Source organism: Triticum dicoccoides, chromosome 5B (assembly GCF_002162155.2).
Source record: "Triticum dicoccoides isolate Atlit2015 ecotype Zavitan chromosome 5B, WEW_v2.0, whole genome shotgun sequence".
NCBI lineage: Eukaryota > Viridiplantae > Streptophyta > Magnoliopsida > Poales > Poaceae > Triticum > Triticum dicoccoides.
The window spans coordinates 539,392,555-539,412,521 of NC_041389.1; the positions used below are offsets into that span (position 1 = coordinate 539,392,555).

General features: G+C 42.1%; 1 long non-coding RNA gene across 5 annotated transcripts; it reads left to right on the forward strand.

Annotated features, from left to right (window-relative positions):
- The first annotated feature begins 5,197 nt into the window (after positions 1-5,197).
- Positions 5,198-9,900, forward strand: LOC119311422. Of its 5 annotated transcripts, XR_005151046.1 has the most exons (9): positions 5,198-5,604; positions 5,792-5,837; positions 5,929-5,975; positions 6,103-6,278; positions 6,778-7,192; positions 7,287-7,637; positions 7,766-7,848; positions 8,289-8,372; positions 9,854-9,900. It is a non-coding gene; the product is annotated as an uncharacterized LOC119311422 (long non-coding RNA). The 5 variants fall into 5 exon arrangements; XR_005151048.1 differs by lacking the exon at positions 7,766-7,848; XR_005151045.1 differs by lacking the exon at positions 9,854-9,900 and having other exon boundaries at positions 6,775-7,192; positions 8,289-9,767.
- The last annotated feature ends 10,067 nt before the right edge of the window (positions 9,901-19,967 follow it).

Sequence of the window (19,967 nt, forward strand, 5' to 3'; positions counted from 1 at the left end):
GAGAGAGAGAGAGAGAGAGAGAGCAAGGGCATAGCCACGGCAACAACAAAAATAACGATACCCGCGACGAGCCTTAATACTCATTGGTCTGCATACATCAGTATGTATTATTTCCAACAAGTCATTAGCTCGTTTCATTGTTCCGGAGAACGGAGTTTTAGTCATCTTGCCCAAAAGGCACGGTTCGCAAGCATCAAATGATTCATAACCAAGTGATTCCAAAAATCCATCTTTATGGAGTTTCTTCATGTGCTTTACACCGATATGACCCAAACGGCAGTGCCACAAATAAGTTGCACCATCATTATTAACTTTGCATCTTTTGGCATCAATATTATGAATATGTGTATCACTACGATCGAGATCCAATAAACTATTTTCATTAGGTATATGACCATTGAATGTTTTATTCATGTAAACAGAACAACAATTATTCTCTGACTTTAAATGAATAACCGTATTGCAATAAACATGATCAAATCATATTCATGCTCAACGCAAACGCCAAATAACATTTATTTAGGTTTAACACTAATTCCTAAAGTATAGGGAGTGTGTGATGATGATCATATCAATCTTGGAACTACTTCCAACACTCATCGTCACTTCCCCTTAACTAGTCTCTGTTTATTATGTAACTCCTGTTTCGAGTTACTAATCTTAGGAACTGAACAAGTATCAAATACTCAGGGGGCTACTATAAACACTAGTAAGGCACACATCAATAACCTGTATATCAAATATACCCTTGTTCACTTTGCCATCCTTCTTATCCACCAAATATTCAGGGCATTTCCGTTTCCAGTGACCATTTCCTTTGCAGTGTAAGCACTCAGTTTCAGGCTTTGGTCCAGCTTTGGGCTTCTTCGCGGGAGTGACAACTTGCTTGTCATTCTACTTGAAGTTCCCTTTCTTTCCCTTTGCCCTTTACTTGAAACTAGTGGTCTTGTCAATCATCAACACTTGATACTCTTTCTTGATTTCTACCTTCATTGATTTCAACATCACGAAGAGCTCGGGAATCATTTTCGTCATCCTTTGCATACTATAGTTCATCACGAAGTTCTACTAACTTGGTGATGGTGACTAGAGAACTCTGTCAATCACTATCTTATCTGGAAGATTAACTCCCACTTGATTCAAGCGATTGTAGTACCCAGACAATCTGAGCACATGCTCACTAGTTGAGCAATTCTCCTCCATCTTTTAGCTATAGAACTTGTTGGAGATTTCATATCTCTCAACTCGGGTATTTGCTTGAAATATTAACTTCAACTCCTGGAACATCTCATATGGCCCATGACGTTCAAAACCTCTTTGAAGTCCCGATTCTAAGCCGTTAAGCATGGTGCACTAAACTATCAAGTAGTCATCATATTGAGCTAGCCAAACGTTCATAACATCTGCATCTGCTCCTGCAATAGGTCTGTCACCTAGCGGTGCATCAAGGACATAATTCTTCTGTGCAGCAATGAGGACAATCCTTAGATCACGGATCCAATCCGCATGATTGCTACTAACATCTTTCAACACAGTTTTCTCTAGGAACATATCAAAATAAACATATGAAAGCAACAAAGCGAGCTATTGATCTACAATATAATTTGCAAATACTACCAGGACTAAGTTCATGATAAATTAAAGTTCAATTAATCATATTACTTAAGAACTCCCACTTAGATAGACATCTCTCTAATCATCTAAGTGATCACGTGATCCAAATCAACTAAACCTTAACCGATCATCACGTGAAATGGAGTAGTTTTCAATGGTGAACATCACTATGTTGATCATATCTACTATATGATTCATGCTCGACCTTTCAGTCTCAGTGTTCCGAGGCCATATCTGCATAGGCTAGGCTCGTCAAGTTTAACCTGAGTATTCTGCGTGTGCAAAACTGGCTTGCACCCATTGTAGATGGACGTAGATCTTATCACACCCGATCATCACGTGGTGTCTGAGCACGATGAACTTTGGCAACTATGCATACTCAGGGAGAACACTTTTATCTTGAAATTTAGTGAGAGATCATCTTATAATGCTACCATCAATCAAAGCAAGATAAGATGCATAAAAGATAAACATCACATGCAATCAATATAAATGATATGATATGGCCATCATCATCTTGTGCTTGTGATCTCCATCTCCGAAGCACCGTCATGATCACCATCGTCACCGGCGTGACACCTTGATCTCCATCATAGCATCGTTGTCGTCTCGCCAACTATTGCTTCTACGACTATCGCTACCACTTAGTGATAAAGTAGAGCAATTACAGGGCGATTGCATTGCATACAATAAAGCGACAATCATATGGCTCCTGCCAGTTGCCGATAACTTGGTTACAAAACATGATCATCTCATACAATAAAATATAGCATCATGCCTTGACCATATCACATCACAACATGCCCTGCAAAAACAAGTTAGACGTCCTCTACTTTGTTGTTGCAGGTTTTACGTGGCTGCTACGGGCTGAGCAAGAACCGTTCTTACCTACGCATCAAAAACCACAACGATAGTTCATCAAGTTAGTGTTGTTTTAACCTTCTCAAGGACCGGGCGTAGCCACACTCGGTTCAACTAAAGTTGGAGAAACTGACACCCGCTAGTCACCTCTATGCAAAGCACGGCGGCAAAACCAGTCTCGCGTAAGCGTACGCGTAATGTCGGTCCGGGCCGCTTCATCCAACAATACCGCCGAACCAAAGTGTGACATGCTGGTAAGCAGTATGACTTGTATCGCCCACAACTCACTTGTGTTCTACTCGTGCATATAACATCAACGCATAAAACCTGGCTCGGATGCCACTGTTGGGGAACGTAGTAATTTCAAAAAAAATTCCTACGCACACGCAAGATCATGGTGATGCATAGCAACGAGAGGGGAGAGTGTGTCCACGTACCCTCATAGACCAAAAGCGGAAGCGTTAGCACAACGCGGTTGATGTAGTCGTACGTCTTCATGATCCGACTGATCAAGTACCGAACGTACGGCACCTCCGAGTTCAGCACACGTTCAGCTCGATGACATCCCTCGAACTCCGATCCAGCCGAGCTTTGAGGGAGAGTTCCGTCAGCACGACGGCATGGTGACGATGATGATGTTCTACCGACGCAGGGCTTCGCCTAAGCACCGCTACGATATTATCGAGGTGGATTATGGTGGAGGGGGCACCGCACACGGCTAAGAGATCCAAGGGATCAATTGTTGTGTCTAGAGGTGTCCTCCTGCCCCCGTATATAAAGGAGGGAGGGAGAGGCCGGCCCTAGAGGGGGCGCACCAAGTGTAGGGAGTCGTACTAGGACTCCCAAGTCCTAGTAGGATTCCCCTTCCTTTCCGGAGTAGGAGAGAAGGAAAGAGGGGGAGAGGGAGAAGGAAAAGGGGGCTGCACCCCTTGTCCAATTCAGACCAGAGGGGGAGGGCACGCGCCTCCTTTCTTTTGGCCTCTCCCCTCTATTCCCGTATGGCCCAATAAGGCTCATATACTCCCCGGCGAATTCCCGTAACTCTCCGGTACTCCGAAAAATACCCGAATCCCTCGAAACCTTTCTGAAGTCCGAATATAGTCGTCCAATATATCGAACTTTACGTCTCGACCATTTCAAGACTCCTCGTCATGTCCCCGATCTCATCCGGGACTCCGAACTACCTTCGGTACATCAAAACACATAAACTCATAATATAACCGTCATCAAACTTTAAGCGTGCGGACCCTACGGGTTCGAGAACTATGTAGACATGACCGAGACACGTCTCCGGTCAATAACCAATAGTGGAACCTGGATGCTCATATTGGCTCCCACATATTCTACGAAGATCTTTATCGGTCAAAAACGCATAATAACATATGTTGTTCCCTTTGTCATTGGTATGTTACTTGCCCGAGATTCGATCATCGGTATCTCAATATCTAGTTCAATCTCGTTACTGGCAAGTCTCTTTACTCGTTCCGTAATACATCATCCCGCAACTAACTCATTAGTTGCAATGCTTGCAAGGCTTATAGTGATGTGCATTACCGAGTGGGCCCAAAGATACCTCTCCAACAATCGGAGTGACAAATCCTAATCTTGAAATACGCCAACCCAACAAGTACCTTTGGAGACACCTGTAGAGCACCTTTATAATCACCCAGTTATGTTGTGACGTTTGGTAGCACACAAAGTGTTCCTTTGATAAATGGGAGTTGCATAATCTCATAGTCATATGAACATGTATAAGTTATGAAGAAAGCAATAACAACATACTAAACGATCAAGTGCTAAGCTAACGAAATGGGTCAAGTCAATCACATCATTCTCCTAATGATGTGATCCCGTCAATCAAATGACAACTCTTTGTCTATGGCTAAGAAACATAACCATCTTTGATCAATGAGCTAGTCAACTAGAGGCATACTAGTGGCACTGTGTTTGTCTATGTATTCACACATGTATTATGTTTCTGGTTAATACAATTCTAGCATGAATATTAAACATTTATCATGATATAAGGAAATAAATAATAACTTTATTATTGCATCTAGGACATATTTCCTTCAGTATCAAGCATCCCCAAGCTTAATTCCTGCTCGTCCTCGAGTAGGTAAATGATAAAAACAGATTTTTTGATGTGGAATGCTACCTAGAATATTCTTCAATGTAATTTTCTTTATTGTGGCATGAATGTTCAGATCCGAAAGATTCAAGATAAAAGTTTAATATTGACATAAAAATAATAATATTTCAAACATACTAACTAAGCAATCATGTCTTCTCAAAATAACATGCACTACTGGAAACAGGGAATTTGCCATCAGCCAGCTGATGGCAAAGAACATCTTTGCCATCTGCTTATAAAAAACAGATGGCAAAGAACTGACAGACGGCAAAGAACATGGTTGCCATCAGCCAATTCTTTGCCATCTGCTAGTGGATGGCAAATAATCTTTGCCAGCAGATGGCAAAGAGGTTGGCAAATCCTGTGGCCGTCAAGAGTGTAATGACGTACCAGCCCCACCTTTGCCATCTGCCAGCAGACGGCAAAGATTCTTTGCCATCTGCTGGCAGATGGCAAAGAGATGGGGTTCTTTTTTTCCAGGTAAAAAAAAAAACTGTGGGGTTATCCCCTCCCCCTCTCCCCACCCATTCAGGTAAAAAAAAACATACTACGTTCCCATCTCATCCACACACCGAACAGCCCCCGTCGATGGCGCTCTAGGCTCGCCCGCCGCCACCCTGTCGCCGACCCCGTCGCTCCCCCGCCCTACCCACGCCGTCACAGCCCACCACCAACAGCAATACTACTACTACTAGTAAACAGCGAGGAGGATCTCCAGAGAGATTAATCGCTCCCTCCCTCCCTCGCGGCGTTTCTTGGATTTGGCTCCGGAGGAGGAATCCGGAGTGCCCCGTCCGCATCTCTCGATCGAATCGCCGGCCCCGTCGCTTCCGCGGAGCTCCCCCGATCCCGTCGCCCGGTGCGGTTCGAATTCCGGCCGAATTGGCGTTCTTGGCGATCGGTTTGGAGGCGGGACTGGATTCTTGATTGGCTGGCCGGGTTGTCTGTGGGGAGGCTCCGTCGGCCGGGAATCGCGCCTTCCTCGTCCGGCCAAGGTGAGCGAGTTCTTCTTCGATCGGTTAGTTCGGTGCAGCTGTCAGCGCTTAGCGGTGGGGATTCTCTGTGGAATACCCCCCCTTGTTTATATCGAAATTCAGGAGTGAGTTTCAATGTTTCTTTTGTACTGTATGTGTTAAATTCGGAGTCTTTGTTTATATCTCTCCGAATGATGCTGTATCACAGACGAAAAAGAGCCGATGCTGTCGCCAAATTCGGAGTCTTTTGTGCTGTATGTGCTAAATTCAGAGTCTTTGTTTTGAAGAATGCTTACTAGTCTTTGTTTATCAGATTTTCCTAATTATGGTGTTATTGCAATCTAGGAACTTGCTCATATGGTGTTTGCTAAAATAGAAGAATCTGCTAAAAGGTTGGTCTATCTTGTTTATCTGCACTTATTACATCTTTTTCTTGTTAATTGTGGTCACAATCATTGATTACAGCTAAACAAATTATAGCATGAATTGTTTCTTTCTGTGTATGTGTGTACTGTGTAGAGGTTGGACGGGGGCTGTACGTGGACATGAACTCGTTCCATGGATTCGGGAGGGAGCATGTGCCATGGAACTTTGAGAAGACGGAGAACCATGTGTACCTCAACATCGTGCAGTAGCAGAAGCTGGATCGCCATGAGCTGGAACGCCCGTTGAAGAAGTCACTCTGCTCACCATCAGTATGACAGACTTGTCGCTCATTAGATCATATATGTATCATCTACTTCTATGCACAGATTGTGGCCTATGTGAATGACATGCTTTGATTGGCAACGTAATAGTATCTTCTGTTTGGCTCTGTTTTTTTTAATAATGATGACAGCCAGAAAATATTTGCAATGGATTCACATTATTGTGTTATTCTGGAGCAGGTTTACCATATATGACAGAAATTGTGCCAATTACACACGACATGATGTGTTTTGTTGTAGCTAATGATTACAAGTGATGTATTATGGTAATGTTGGCATTTGAATGCCTTGGCTCCAATGAACTAATTTCTAGCAGTATCATACAAGATATTCAAAAAGACAAAAAGTCAATGTTTTAACTAATTTCTAGCAGGATCATCAGCTCTTGTTTTGTCCATTTTTCTTTTTTTGAGCAATTCATCTCTTGCTCCTACACATTATGACTTATGTACATGATTTCTCAACCATGGACTGTCTGTCTTAGCAGGAGGGAGGTGCGCTGGCTACGTCTCTAGGGACTGTGTGGCGGGTGTGACCTCTCCCAGCTCCCCGCCTTCGCCCGCGATGACGAGGACCAGGTCCGCTGCGCCTCCAATCCCAGATCATGGTCGCGCAGGACATGCTCCATGACGCTGTGTGTGTGTCGATCTGAAGCTATCCTCTATTGCATCTAGAGGCTTGTACAAGCCATAGATCAAATCCGACAAGAGAAGAAATATGTGTGTCTGAGGAACCAAGACGCCAAAGGTTCAGAGCGGCATTGTGCTGAAAAAGCCAGGACAATGTAAGAGGCTTGCACACAAGGATCTAGGTTTCTCTACGAGCAGCAGAATCAATATCCGATAGAATATAACAATTACGGACGAGGAGCCGCAACCGTAGCTTGTTGAGATGTTGCATAGGTAAACTGATCTCATGTTTTTCGTGTGTGGAATTGATGATTGATGTAGTTTCACTGAATCAAAATACTGATGCCTTTTCCCTTCTCCGTGACAGCTTTCAGAGAACTAGGAAAGTAATGGTGGACTCTCATGAAGCACAAAGACAGATAATGTTTGAGGCAAATTCCTTCACCGGCCCTGCGTATGAGAAATTCTGCAATGATGCCCAGCGGCATGCTACTCTCAAGCTGGAGGTCGAGCTTAGGAACTGGAGGTCCTGCTTCGTGAGCTACGTCAGTGCTCAGAAGGCGTACATCGAATCCCTTGATGGTTGGTTGTCCAAGTTCATGCTCACAGACACCATCCGTTAATCCCGGGGATCTCCTTGATCGCGCTCGACAGGACCAGCGAGTAGCACACTACGCTGTCGACAACCGGATCCTCCTCACAACTGACTCCGGCATGGGTATTCCTCTCCTCTGCCATCTCTCTCTCTCTCTTTCTCATGCCAGTGGGCCGTGTTACTGTACACTCGACGTAGGAAGTAAGCATGATTTTTATGTAATGCTGGTTCTGGAATCGATGTTGTACCAGGCTTGCTCGCGCTCGACAGGACCAGCGAGTAGCACACTACGCTGTTGACAACCGGATCCTCCTCACAACTGACTCCGGCATGGGTATTCCTCTCCTCTGCCATCTCTCTCTCTCTTTCTCATGCCAGTGGGCCATGTTACTGTACACTCGACGTAGGAAGTAAGCATGATTTTTATGTAATGCTGGTTTTGGAATCGATGTTGTACCAGGCTTGCTGCCTGCTTCCACTCTTTCACCCCCACTTCCACGAATTGTCTATAAACCTGGTCCAACATCTTATGTGTACTCTTGCAAGTTTCCTGTTTAACATATATTATCCTGGCACCAAGTTGACAGGGAGATAAATGTTTACCACCCATCCAGAGCATGTTGTTCCATTTTTTACATCTTAGTTTAATTTTTTACTTCTTTTAGATGATCTTCGGAGAACAAAGCACAAATAGAGAATCACATGATATGCCCGTCTTATTTTTTGAAGTTGATCCCAGTTTTAACTGAAATACTCCACTTCTTTGCTTTTTAGTACCCATTCCAACCCAAGAAGACGACTCAAGGGAGGACTGATCTATATGTAGGCAGATGGATGAATTCCAAGCCATGAGATAAAGTACCCTAAACCGAACTTACTATTTATTTGCAGTTTGCGAGTACACTTGTACTTCCCTGATTTCTGCCCCAAATAGCATGCTTCCAAATCCATGTGTAGTTCCCTGCCTGCTATGTTTCCAATCAGATAATTTTGGCCACCAAATTTTTTGGTTATTTAGATCGCACTTTTCTGTGGGACAATGCAGAAAAGGTGTGTTTTGATGCTCCCAATATAAAGGGTCAGGCTTTTCTCATAATGATTCAGGGAGATAAAATTTCTTTTAGAATGTTTACCACTTTGGCTTGCTTTTGTAATGAACCAAGATGAATGATGTTTGCAAAACTGAAGCTTCAACTACAATGCTAGGTTCTTAGATGTTATGAAGTTTCAAGTGTTCTACTGCTATCTATTTCCTACTCGCTCCACTTCTTTTGTAAGGCATATTTTGATTTGATCAGTTAATGCTTTGAATAATAATTACTCTATTAATAGTTGCTGCATGTGAATAAGTTAATATTGGATTCATTTCTTTGGGGAGCTAAGCCATGTATTTGCAATTTTAGTATTAGTTAACATAAAATAGAGAAATGTCTGGTAGCTTCGTAGGTAGTTACTCCATTAGTAGGTGGTGCATGTGAATAAGTTAATATTGGATTCATTTCTTTGGGGAGCTAAGCCATGTATTTGCAATTTCAGTAACATAGTTAGTGTAAAATAGATAAATTTCTGGTAGCTTTGTAGGCATTGAAGAAAAAACAATAAATCCCTGGCTAAATATACCAAGGTGATGTCCACATATAGCCTTGGCTTTGTTTGTAAAGAAGCGAGTAGACATTCTACTTTTGTGTAAGTTAAAGATATGCTTTGATGTATTTCTTCAGTGAACAACACCGGATTTTCGTATGAGTTGCCTATTTATATTTTGATATTTACATAATGCATTCACCAAGTAAATCAGGAAGTATGCATCTATACTGGAAAGGAAGCGCTCAAATGTGATGTGCATCAAATACTTAGGTCAATCAGTGCCTTTTTTTGTTGCCCTCAGTGTATTTTAGTTATGATTTTGCATCCCGACGTGTTTGACAATCTAGGTACATTAATTATGCTCGTGGTCATGGTATGTCTGATTGTAGGTGCTCTAAAATGACCTATACTTAGCATTTTTTCCTCCAAATGACTTAATATGCTTAGCTAGCTCTAAAATGACTTACGAAATGCCATATTTTAGCTCCGAAATGACTTCATATGCTTAGCTACTTCCAAAATGACATAATAAACTTATTAGTTCCAAAATGACCTTACTTAGCATTTTTTACACCAAAATGACTTAGTATGCTTAGTTAGCTCAAAAATGACATAATAACCATACTTAGCTCCAAAATGACCTATTTTACAGATATAAGTTGCATCATAATAATCTTCACATTTTAGTTGCATCATAATAATCTTCTTCTTCTAGTCTTCTTCTTCTAACTTTCTTCTTTCCCATTTTGTAGATTTGCTTCAGATCACGGAAGCTTGGGTTGATGGAGTGCTTGTCTTTAGTTTTTGTTTTGACTTTGTGAAACTTGCTACCTATGATGAAACTATGTAATATTGATGAAACTATGTATATGTATGGATGAAACTTGCTACTATTGGTAACATGTGTTGGATATGTGTTCGATATATATGTGTTCATGACTATTGGTAATATGTGTTGAATATGTTATATTGGTCATATAAATATATTTGTGTTTGATTTTCTGTGAAAATGAATTGATATAAGAAAAAACAAAATTAAATGGGGCAACTTTGCCATCCGCCAGCAGATGGCAAAGAGGCCACGTGTCATCTACATGTAAAATTTGTGCTAGCCTATTTGGGCCCTTTGCCATCTGCCAGCAGATGGCAAAGCTCTTTGCCATCTGCTAGCAGACGGCAAAGAGCCTGAAGCCTTTGCCATCTGCTGGCAGACGACAAAGTATGCCGTTAGCCTTCTAACGGGGCTAACCCTGTTAAGAGGCTTTGCCATCTGCCAGCTGATGGCAAAGGCATAGGCTCTTTGCCATCAGCCAGCAGACAGCAAAGAAGCATTTGCCGGCAGGGTTTCAGACAAACTGTTTGCCATCTGCTGGCAGATGGCAAAGCCTTTGCCATCCGCCGACCATGCCTTTGCCATCTGCCATGGCAGATGGCAAAGTGCCAGATTCCAGTAGTGATGGCCAAAGAAAGTTCATCCCTACAAAATCATATAGTTTGGTCGTGCTCCATTTTTGTCACACAAGAATGCTCTCATCATGCACAACCCCGATGACAAGCCAAGCAATTGTTTCATACTTTAGTAATTTCAAACTTTTTTCAACTTTCACGCAATACATGAGCGTGAGCCATGGATATAGCACTATGGGTGGAATAGAATATAATGATGGGGGTTATGTGGAGAAGACAAAAAAGGAGAAAGTCTCACATTGACGTGGCTAATCAACGGGCTAGGGAGATGCCCATCAATTGATGTCAATGCAAGGAGTAGGGATTGCCATGCAACAGATGCACTAGAGCTATAAATGTATGAAAGCTCAACAAAAAAACTAAGTGGGTGTGCATCCAACTTGCTTGCTCACGAAGACCTAAGGCATTTGAAGAAGCCCATTGTTGGAATATACAAGCCAAGTTTTATAATGAAAAATTCCCACTAGTATATGAAAATGACAAAACAAGATACTCTCTATCATAAAGATCATGGTGCTACTTTGAAGCACAAGTGTGGAAAAAGGATAGTAGCATTGTCCTTTTTATTTCTTTTTATTTCTTTTTTGGGCCTTTATTTTTTTATTTGGTCTTTCTCTTTTCTTTATTTGGGGCAATGCTCTATTAATGATGATCATCATACTTCTATTTATTTACAACTCAATGATTACAACTCGATACTAGAACAAAATATGACTCTATATGAATGCCTCCGGCGGTGTAACGGGATGGGTAATGAATCAAGAGTGACATGTATGAAATAATATGCATGGTGGCTTTGCCACAAATACGATGTCAACTACATGATCATGCAAGGCAATATGACAATGATGAAGCGCGTCATAATAAATAGAACGGTGGAAAGTTGCATGGCAATATATCTCAGAATGACTATGGAAATGCCATAATAGGTAGGTATGGTGGCTGTTTTGAGGAAGATATAAGGAGGTTTATGTGTGATAGAGTGTATCAAATCACGGGGTTTGGATGCACCGGCGAAGTTTGCACCAACTCTCAAGGTGAGAAAGGGCAATGCACGGTACTGAAGAGGCTAGCAATGATGGAAGGGTGAGAATGCATATAATCCATGGACTCAACATTAGTCATAAAGAACTCACATACTTATTGCGAAAATCTACAAGTCATCAAAAACCAAGCACTACGCGCATGCTCCTAGGGGGATAAATTGGTAGGAAAAGACCATCGCTCGTCCCCGACCGCCACTCATAAGGATGACAATCAAAGAACACCTCATGTTTCAAATTTGTTACACAACGTTTACCATACGTACATGCTACGGGACTTGCAAACTTCAACACAAGTATTTCTCAAATTCACAACTACTCAACTAGCACAACTTTAATATCACTATCTCCATATCTCAAAACAATCATCAAGTATCAAACTTCTCTTAGTATTCAATGCACTTATATGAAAGTTTTTATTATATCCATCTTGGATGCCTATCATATTAGGACTAATTTTATAGCCAACACAAATTACCACGCTGTTATAAAAGACTCTCAAAATAATATAAGTGAAGAATGAGAGATCAATAATTTCTATAAAATAAAACCACCACCGTGCTCTAAAAGATATAAGTGAAGCACTAGAGCGAAATTATTTAGCTCAAAAGATATAAGTGAAGCACATAGAGTATTCTAATAATTTTCGATTAATGTGTGTCTCTCCCAAAAGGTGTGTACAACAAGTATGATTGTGGTGAACTAAAAATCAAAGACTCAAATCATACAAGACGCTCCAAGCAAAACACATATCATGTGGTGAATAAAATTATATCAAGTAAAGTTACCGATGGACAAAGTCAAAAGAGGGGATGCCTTCCGGGGCATCCCCAAGCTTAGGCTTTTGGTTGTCCTTAGATTTTACCTTGGGGTGCCTTGGTAATCCCCAAGCTTAGGCTCTTGCCACTTCTTGTTCCATAATCCATCAAATCTTTACCCCAAAACTTGAAAACTTCACAACACAAAACCTAACAGAAAATCTCATGAGCTCCATTAGCGAAAGAAAACAAACCACCACTTTAAGGTACTGTAATGAACTCATTTTTTATTTATATTGGTATTAAAACTACTGTATTCCAACTTCTCTATGGTTCATAACCTCCGATACTAGCCATAGATTCATCAAAATAAGCAAACAACACACGAAAAACAGAATCTGTCAAAAACAGAACAGTCTGTAGTAATCTGTATCAAACGTATACTTCTGGATCTCCAAAAATTCTGAAATAAATTTCTGGACGTGAGGAATTTATATATTAATCATCTTAAAAAAGAATCAACTAAATATCACTCTCCAGTAAAAAGTTGTAGCTAATGTCATGAATGCTAACGTTTCTGTTTTTTACAGCAAGATAAAAAAGACTTCACCCAAGTCTTCCCAAAGGTTCTACTTGGCACAAACACTAATTAAAACATGAAAACACATCTAACCAGAGGCTATATCAAAGATTTATTACTAAAAATAACCAAAAATCAAGAAATAAAAATAAAATTGGTTTGCCTCCCAACAAGCGCTATCGTTTAACGCCCCTAGCTAGGCATAAAGGCAAGGATAGATCTAGGTATTATCATCTTTGGCACGCAATGCATAAGTGGCTATCATAATAGATTCATAAGGTAATTTAATTTTCTTTCTAGGAAAGTATTCCATGCCTTTCCTTAATGGAAATTGGAATCTAATATTCTCTTCTTTCATATCAATAATTGCACCAATCGTTCTAAGGAAAGGTCTATCAAGAGTAATAGGACATGAAGGATTGCAATCTATATCAAGGACAATGAAATCTACGAGCACATAATTCCTATTTGCAACAATAAGAACATCATTAATTTTTCCCATAGGTTTCTTAATGGTGGAATCCGCAAGGTGCAAGTTTAAAGAACAATCATCAAATTCACGGAAACCTAACACATAACACAAAGTTTTTGGAATCGTGGAAACACTAGCACCCAAATCACACAAAGCATAGCATTCATGGTATTTAATTTTAATTTTAATAGTAGGTTCCCACTCATCATAAAGTTTACTAGGGATAGAAACTTCTAATTCAAGCTTTTCTTCATAGGATTGCATTAAAGCATCAATGATATGTTTGGTAAAAGCCTTATTTTGACTATAAGCATGCAGAGAATTTAACACGGATTGCAACAAAGAAATACAATCTATTAAAAAACAATTATCATAATTAAATTCCTTGAAATCCAAAATAGTGGGTTCATTGCTATGTAAAGTTTTGACCTCTTCAATCCCACTTTACCAATTTTTTCATCAAGATCTAAAAACTCCGAATCATTGGGACGCCTATTAACTAAAGTTGACTCATCTCCAGTCCCATCATTATCAAGATTCATATTTCAAAATAAAGATTTAATAGGAGACACATCAATCACTTTTAGACCTTCATCCTTATTATCATGAAAACTAGAAGAACACGCTTTCACAAAGCAATCTTTTTAGCACGCATCCTAGCGATTCTTTCTTTGCACTCATCAATGGAAATTCTCATAGCTTTGAGAGACTCATTGATATCATGCTTAGGTGGAATAGATCTAAGTTTCAAAGAATAAACATCAAGAGAAATTCTATCCACGTTCCTAGCCAACTCATCAACCTTAAGCAATTTTTCTTCAAGCAAAGCATTGAAATTCTTTTGAGAAATCAAAATTCTTTAACACTAGTCTCAAAATAAGAGGGCATATTATTAAAATTTCCATAAGAGTTGTTGTAGGAATTACCATAATTATTAGAGGAATTACTAGGATACGACCTAGGATTAAAGTTTCCTCTATAAGTGTTGTTACCAAAATTGTTCATACCAACAAAATTCACATCCATAGATTCATTATTATTCTCAATCAAAGTAGACAAAGGCATATCATTGGGATCAGAAGAAACACTCTTATTAGCAAACAATTTCATAAGTTCATCCATCTTTCCACTCAAAACATTAATCTCTTCAATTGCATGCACCTTTTTACTAGTAGATCTTGTTGGGGAATGTTGCATAAAATAAAAATTTTCCTACGTTCACCATGATCAATCTATGCATTCATCTAGCAACGAGAGAGGGGAGTGCATCTACATACCATTGTAGATCGCGTGCGGAAGCGTTCAAGAGAACGAGGTTGAGGGAGTCGTACTTGTCGTGATCCAAATCACCGGAGATCCTACCGCCGAACGGACGACACCTTCGCGTTCAACACACATACGGTTGGGAAGACGTCTCCTCCTTCTTGATCCAGCAAGGGGGAAGGAGAGGTTGATGAAGATCTAGCAGCATGACGACGTGGTGGTGGATGCAGCAGCGATCTCGGCAGGGCTTCGCCAAGCACTTGCGAGAGGGAGAGGTGTAGCAGGGGAGAGGGAGGCGCCAGAGACTTGGGGTGCGGCTGCCCTCCCTCCCCCTCTTTATATAGGCCCCCTGGGGGGGGGGGGCGCCGGCCCTAGGAGATGGGATCTCCAAGGGGGGGCGGCGGCCAAGGGGGTGGCTTGCCCCCCAAGGCAAGTGGAGGCGCCCCCACCCCTAGGGTTTCCAACCCTAGGCACAGGGGGGGCCCAAGGGGGGGCGCACCAGCCCACCAAGGGCTGGTTCCCCTCCCCACTTCAGCCCATGGGGCCCTCTGGGATAGGTGGCCCAACCCGATGGACCCCCGGGACCCTTCCGGTGGTCCCGGTACAATAACGGTGATCCCCGAAACTTTCCCGATGGCCGAAACTGCACTTCCTATATATAATTCTTCACCTCTGGACCATTCCGGAACTCCTCGTGACGTCCGAGATCTCATCCGGGACTCCGAACAACTTTCGGGTTACTGCATACTAATATCTCTTCAACCCTAGCGTCACCGAACCTTAAGTGTGTAGACCGTACGGGTTCGGCAGACATGCAGACATGACCGAGACGCCTCTCCGGTCAATAACCAACATCGGGATCTGGATACCCATGTTGGCTCCCACATGCTCCTCGATGATCTCATCGGATGAACCACGATGTCTAGGATTCAATCAATCCCGTATGCAATTCCCTTTGTCAATCGGTACGTTACTTGCCCGAGACTCGATCGTCGGTATCCCAATACCTCGTTCAATCTCGTTACCGGCAAGTCACTTTACTCGTACCGTAATTCATGATCCCATGACCAGACACTTGGTCACATTGAGCTCATTATGATGATGCATTACAGATTGGGCCCAGAGATACCTCTCCGTCATACGGAGTGACAAATCCCAGTCTTGATTCGTGCCAACCCAACAAACATTTTCGGAGATACCCGTAGTGCACCTTTATAGTCACCCAGTTACGTTGTGAAGTTTGGCACACCCAAAGCTCTCCTACGGTATCCGGGAGTTGCACAATCTCATGGTCTAAGGAAATGATACTTGACATTTGGAGACTCTCTAGCTAAACGAACTACACGATCTTTGTGCTATGCTTAGGATTGGGTCTTGTCCATCACATCATTCTCCTAATGATGTGATCCCGTTATCAATGTCCAATGTCCGTAGTCAGGAAACCATGACTATCTGTTGATCAACGAGCTAGTCAACTAGAGGCTCACTAGAGACTTGTTGTGGTCTATGTATTCACACATGTATTACGATTTCCGGATAATACAATTATAGCATGAACAATAGACAATTATCATGAACAAAGAAATATAATAATAGCCATTTTATTATTGCCTCTAGGGCATATTTCCAACAGTCTCCCACTTGCACTAGAGTCAATAATGTAGTTACATTGTGATGTATCGAACACCCATTGTGTTCTGGTGTTGATCATGTTTTGCTCTAGGGAGAGGTTTAGTCAACGGATCTGCTACATTCAGGTCCGTATGTACTTTACAAATATCTATGTCTCCATCTTGAACATTTTCACGAATGGAGTTGAAGCGACGCTTGATGTGCCTGGTCTTCTTGTGAAACCTGGGCTCCTTGGCAAGTGCAATAGCTCCAGTGTTGTCACAGAAGAGTGTGATCGGCCCCGACGCATTGGGTATGACTCCTAGGTCGGTGATGAACTCCTTCACCCAGATAGCTTCATGCGCTGCCTCCGAGGCTGCCATGTACTCCGCTTCACATGTAGATCCCGCCATGACGCTCTGCTTGCAACCGCACCAGCTTACTGCCCCACCATTCAAAATATACACGTATCCGGTTTGTGACTTAGAGTCATCTAGATCTGTGTCGAAGCTAGCATCGATGTAACCCTTTACGACAAGCTCTTCGTCACCTCCATATACGAGAAACATATCCTTAGTCCTTTTCAGGTACTTAAGGATGTTCTTGACCGCTGTCCAGTGTTCCATGCAGGGATTACTTTGGTACCTTCCTACCAAACTTACGGCAAGGTTTATATCAGGTCTGGTACAGGTCATGGCATACATGATAGACTCTATGTCTGAGGCATAGGGGAGGACACTCATCTTTTCTCTATCTTCTACCGTGGTCGGGCATTGAGCCGAGCTCAATTTCACACCTTGCAACACAGGCAAGAACCCCTTCTTGGACTAATCCATATTGAACTTCTTCAATATCTTATCAAGGTATGTGCTTTGTGAAAGACCTATGAGGCATCTTGATCTATATCTATAGATCTTGATGCCTAATATGTAAGCAGCTTCTCCAAGGTCCTTCATTGAAAAACACTTATTCAAGTAGGCCTTAATGCTGTCCAAAAGTTCTATATCATTTCCCATCAAAAGTATGTCACCCACATATAATATGAGAAATGCTACAGAGCTCCCACTCACTTTCTTGTAAACGCAGGCTTCTCCATAAGTCTGCATAAACCCAAAAGCTTTGATCATCTCATTAAAGTGAGCGTTCCAACTCCGAGATGCTTGCACCAGCCCATAGATGGAGCGCTGGAGCTTGTATACCTTGTTAGCATTCTCAGGGTCGACAAAACCTTCCGGCTGCATCATATACAATTCTTCCTTAAGGTGACCGTTAAGGAATGCCGTTTTGACGTCCATTTGCCATATCTCATAATCATAGTATGCGACAATTGCTAACATGATTCGGACGAACTTCAGCTTTGCTACGGGAGAGAATGTCTCATCGTAGTCAATCCCTTGAACTTGTCGATAACCCTTAGCGACAAGTCGAGCTTTATATATGGTAACATTACCATCCGCATCCGTCTTCTTCTTAAAGATCCATTTGTTTTCTATTGCTCGCCGATCATCGGGCAAGTCTGTCAAAGTCCATACTTTGTTTTCATACATGGATCCTATCTCGGATTGCATGGCTTCAAGCCATTTGTTGGAATCTGGGCCCGCCATCGCTTCTTCATAGTTCGAAGGTTCACCGTTGTCTAACAACATGATTTCCAAGACAGGGTTGCCGTACCACTCTGGTGCGGAACGTGTCCTTGTGGACCTTCGAAGTTTAGTAGGAGCTTGATCCGAAGTATCTTGATCATCATCATTAACTTCATCTCTTGTCGGTGCAGGCACCACAGGAACATCTTCTTGAGTTGCGCTACTTACCGTTTCAAGAGGTAGTACTTCATCAAGCTCTACTTTCCTCCCACTTAATTCTTTCGAGAGAAAGTCTTTCTCCAGAAAGGACCCGTTCTTGGCAACAAAGATCTTGCCCTCGGATCTTAAGTAGAAGGTATACCCAATGGTTTCCTTAGGGTATCCTATGAAGACGCATTTTTCCGACTTGGGTTCGAGCTTCTCAGGTTGAAGTTTCTTGACATAAGCATCGCATCCCCAAACTTTTAGAAACGACAGCTTAGGTTTCTTCCCAAACCATAATTCATACAGTGTCGTCTCAACGGATTTAGACGGTGCCCTATTTAAAGTGAATGTAGCTGTCTCTAGAGCGTATCCCCAAAATGATAGCGGTAAATCGGTAAGTGACATCATAGATCGCACCATATCCAATAGAGTGCGATTACGACATTCGGACACACTGTTACGCTGAGGTGTTCCAGGTGGCGTGAGTTGTGAAACGATTCCACATTTCCTTAAGTGCATACCAAATTCGCGACTTCAATATTCTCCCCCACGATCTGATTGTAAGAACTTTATCTTTCGGTCACGTTGATTCTCTACCTCATTCTGAAATTCCTTGAACTTTTCAAAGGTCTCAGACTTGTGTTTCATCAAGTAGACATACCCATATCTACTCAAGTCATCAGTGAGAGTGAGAACATAACGATATCCTCCGCGAGCCTCAACACTCATTGGACCGCACACATCAGTATGTATGATTTCCATTAAGTTGGTTGCTCGCTCCATTGTTCTGGAGAACGGAGTCTTGGTCATTTTGCCCATGAGGCATGGTTTGGATGTGTCAAACGATTCATAATCTAGAGACTCTAAAAGTTCATCAGCATGGAGCTTCTTCATGCGCTTGACACCAATGTGACCAAGGCGGCAGTGCCACAAGTATGTGGGACTATCGTTATCAACTTTACATCTTTTGGTATTCACACTATGAATATGTGTAACATAACGCTCGAGATTCATTAAGAATAAACCATTCACCAGCGGGGCATGACCATAAAACATATCTCTCATATAAATAGAACAACCATTATTCTCGGATTTAAATGAGTAGCCATCTCGAATTAAACGAGATCCAGATACAATGTTCATGCTCAAAGCTGGTACTAAATAACAATTATTGAGGTTTAAAACTAATCCCGTAGGTAAATGTAGAGGTAGCGTGCCGACGGCGATCACATCGACCTTGGAACCATTCCCGATGCGCATCGTCACCTCGTCCTTCGCCAGTCTCCGCTTATTCCGCAACTCCTGCTTTGAGTTATAAATATGAGCAACCGCACAGGTATCAAATACCCAGGAGCTACTACGAGCACTGGTAAGGTACACATCAATTACATGTATATCATAGGTACCTTTGGTTTTGCCGGCCTTCTTGTCCGCTAAGTACATGGGGCAGTTCCGCTTCCAGTGACCACTTCCCTTGCAATAAAAGCACTCAGTCTCAGGCTTGGGTCCATTGTTTGACCTCTTTCCGGCAACTGGCTTACCGGGCGCGGTAACTCCCTTGCCGTCCTTCTTGAAGTTCTTCTTACCCTTGCCTTTCTTGAACTTAGTGGTTTTATTCACCATCAACACTTGATGTTACTTTTTGATCTCTACCTCCGCTGATTTCAGCATTGATATACCTCAGGAATGGTCTTTTCCATCCCCTGCATATTGAAGTTCATCACAAAGCTCTTGTAGCTCGGTGGAAGCGACTGAAGGATTCTGTCAATGACCGCGTCATCCGGGAGATTAACTCCCAGCTGAGTCAAGCGGTTGTGCAACCCAGACATCTTGAGTATGTGCTCACTGACAGAACTATTTTCCTCCATCTTACAGCTGAAGAACT